The 4,063-nt window shown below is 42.0% G+C and overlaps 1 long non-coding RNA gene across 7 annotated transcripts; it reads right to left on the reverse strand.

Annotated features, from left to right (window-relative positions):
- Positions 1-396: 396 nt before the first annotated feature.
- Positions 397-3,804, reverse strand: LOC127925108 (uncharacterized). Of its 7 annotated transcripts, none has more exons than XR_008119744.1 (3): positions 3,507-3,804; positions 2,730-2,810; positions 397-1,051 (listed from the first exon to the last, which is right to left on the reverse strand). It is a non-coding gene; the product is annotated as an uncharacterized LOC127925108 (long non-coding RNA). The 7 variants fall into 7 exon arrangements; XR_008119741.1 differs by having other exon boundaries at positions 397-1,214; XR_008119747.1 differs by lacking the exon at positions 3,507-3,804 and adding an exon at positions 3,343-3,452.
- Positions 3,805-4,063: the final 259 nt, after the last annotated feature.

The following is a 4,063-nucleotide window of genomic DNA, read 5'->3' on the forward strand; positions in this document are numbered from 1 at the left end:
ACACACTGGATCATCATCATCCACACCTCTACTGGTTATAGTTAACACACTGGATCATCATCCACACCTCTACTGGTTATAGTTAACACACTGGATCATCATCCACACCTCTACTGGTTATAGTTAACACACTGGATCATCATCCACACCTCTACTGGTTATAGTAAACACACTGGATCATCATCCACACCTCTACTGGTTATAGTTAACACACTGGATCATCATCATCCACACCTCTACTGGTTATAGTTAACACACTGGATCATCATCCACACCTCTACTGGTTATAGTTAACACACTGGATCATCATCCAGACCTCTACTGGTTATAGTAAACACACTGGATCATCATCCAGACCTCTACTGGTTATAGTTAACACACTGGATCATCATCCACACCTCTACTGGTTATAGTTAACACACTGGATCATCATCCAGACCTCTACTGGTATAGTTAACACACTGGATCATCATCCAGACCTCTACTGGTTATAGTAAACACACTGGATCATCATCCACACCTCTACTGGTTATAGTAAACACACTGGATCATCATCCAGACCTCTACTGGTTATAGTAAACACACTGGATCATCATCCAGACCTCTACTGGTTATAGTAAACACACTGGATCATCATCCAGACCTCTACTGGTTATAGTTAACACACTGGATCATCATCCACACCTCTACTGGTTATAGTTAACACACTGGATCATCATCCAGACCTCTACTGGTTATAGTAAACACACTGGATCATCATCCAGACCTCTACTGGTTATAGTTAACACACTGGATCATCATCCAGACCTCTACTGGTATAGTAAACACACTGGATCATCATCCACACCTCTACTGGTTATAGTAAACACACTGGATCATCATCCACACCTCTACTGGTTATAGTAAACACACTGGATCATCATCCACACCTCTACTGGTTATAGTTAACACACTGGATCATCATCCAGACCTCTACTGGTATAGTAAACACACTGGATCATCATCCACACCTCTACTGGTTATAGTTAACACACTGGATCATCATCCAGACCTCTACTGGTTATAGTAAACACACTGGATCATCATCCAGACCTCTACTGGTTATAGTAAACACACTGGATCATCATCCAGACCTCTACTGGTATAGTAAACACACTGGATCATCATCCACACCTCTACTGGTTATAGTTAACACACTGGATCATCATCCAGACCTCTACTGGTTATAGTTAACACACTGGATCATCATCCAGACCTCTACTGGTTATAGTTAACACACTGGATCATCATCCACACCTCTACTGGTTATAGTTAACACACTGGATCATCATCCACACCTCTACTGGTTATAGTTAACACACTGGATCATCATCCACACCTCTACTGGTTATAGTTAACACACTGGATCATCATCCACACCTCTACTGGTTATAGTTAACACACTGGATCATCATCCAGACCTCTACTGGTTATAGTTAACACACTGGATCATCATCCAGACCTCTACTGGTTATAGTAAACACACTGGATCATCATCCACACCTCTACTGGTTATAGTTAACACACTGGATCATCATCCAGACCTCTACTGGTTATAGTTAACACACTGGATCATCATCCAGACCTCTACTGGTTATAGTTAACACACTGGATCATCATCCAGACCTCTACTGGTTATAGTTAACACACTGGATCATCATCCAGACCTCTACTGGTTATAGTAAACACACTGGATCATCATCCAGACCTCTACTGGTTATAGTAAACACACTGGATCATCATCCAGACCTCTACTGGTTATAGTAAACACACTGGATCATCATCCAGACCTCTACTGGTTATAGTAAACACACTGGATCATCATCCACACCTCTACTGGTTATAGTTAACACACTGGATCATCATCCACACCTCTACTGGTTATAGTTAACACACTGGATCATCATCCAGACCTCTACTGGTTATAGTAAACACACTGGATCATCATCCACACCTCTACTGGTTATAGTAAACACACTGGATCATCATCCACACCTCTACTGGTTATATAACACACTGGATCATCATCCAGACCTCTACTGGTTATAGTTAACACACTGGATCATCATCCAGACCTCTACTGGTTATAGTAAACACACTGGATCATCATCCAGACCTCTACTGGTTATAGTTAACACACTGGATCATCATCCAGACCTCTACTGGTTATAGTAAACACACTGGATCATCATCCACACCTCTACTGGTTATAGTTAACACACTGGATCATCATCCAGACCTCTACTGGTTATAGTAAACACACTGGATCATCATCCACACCTCTACTGGTTATAGTAAACACACTGGATCATCATCCAGACCTCTACTGGTTATAGTTAACACACTGGATCATCATCCACACCTCTACTGGTTATAGTTAACACACTGGATCATCATCCAGACCTCTACTGGTTATAGTAAACACACTGGATCATCATCCAGACCTCTACTGGTTATAGTAAACACACTGGATCATCATCCAGACCTCTACTGGTTATAGTTAACACACTGGATCATCATCCAGACCTCTACTGGTTATAGTTAACACACTGGATCATCATCCACACCTCTACTGGTTATAGTAAACACACTGGATCATCATCCAGACCTCTACTGGTTATAGTAAACACACTGGATCATCATCCAGACCTCTACTGGTTATAGTAAACACACTGGATCATCATCCAGACCTCTACTGGTATAGTAAACACACTGGATCATCATCCACACCTCTACTGGTTATAGTTAACACACTGGATCATCATCCAGACCTCTACTGGTTATAGTTAACACACTGGATCATCATCCACACCTCTACTGGTTATAGTAAACACACTGGATCATCATCCAGACCTCTACTGGTTATAGTTAACACACTGGATCATCATCCAGACCTCTACTGGTATAGTAAACACACTGGATCATCATCCACACCTCTACTGGTTATAGTTAACACACTGGATCATCATCCACACCTCTACTGGTTATAGTTAACACACTGGATCATCATCCAGACCTCTACTGGTTATAGTTAACACACTGGATCATCATCCAGACCTCTACTGGTTATAGTTAACACACTGGATCATCATCCACACCTCTACTGGTTATAGTTAACACACTGGATCATCATCCACACCTCTACTGGTTATAGTTAACACACTGGATCATCATCCAGACCTCTACTGGTTATAGTAAACACACTGGATCATCATCCAGACCTCTACTGGTTATAGTAAACACACTGGATCATCATCCAGACCTCTACTGGTTATAATTAACACACTGGATCATCATCCAGACCTCTACTGGTTATAGTTAACACACTGGATCATCATCCAGACCTCTACTGGTTATAGTTAACACACTGGATCATCATCCAGACCTCTACTGGTTATAGTTAACACACTGGATCATCATCCAAACCTCTACTGGTTATAGTAAACACACTGGATCATCATCCACACCTCTACTGGTTATAGTTAACACACTGGATCATCATCCAGACCTCTACTGGTTATAGTTAACACACTGGATCATCATCCACACCTCTACTGGTTATAGTTAACACACTGGATCATCATCCAGACCTCTACTGGTATATCTCTGCCTCTCTGACCAGTGGTTAGATTTGGATTTTTTGTTGACTCTGACTTTCTCTCTGACTCTTTGTGTCTCTCTGTATCTGTGTTTCTCTGTGTCCGTCTCTCTGTCTCTGTGTGTGATTAGCTCTGCCTGATGGCAAGGTTAAAGGTGTTAATATCCTTTCCTGTCTCAGGTCCTAATCTGAAGACGTTATGCAAGCTTGCTGTTATTAACTACAGTCTGGACCAGCAGGGACTACCACACGACATCAGGTAACACCTTCCCCTAACCCCTGACCCTAACGCAAGCTAACTGTTATTAACTAGTCTGGGCCAGGGTGGTCTACCACACAACCTCAGGTAACCCCTTCCCCTAACCTTTAACCCCTGACCCAAGATAGCTATTATTAACTAGTCTGGACCAACTAGGACTACCACAC

The sequence above is a fragment of the Oncorhynchus keta genome, unplaced genomic scaffold (genome assembly GCF_023373465.1).
Source record: "Oncorhynchus keta strain PuntledgeMale-10-30-2019 unplaced genomic scaffold, Oket_V2 Un_contig_5119_pilon_pilon, whole genome shotgun sequence".
Taxonomy (NCBI): Eukaryota; Metazoa; Chordata; class Actinopteri; order Salmoniformes; family Salmonidae; genus Oncorhynchus; species Oncorhynchus keta.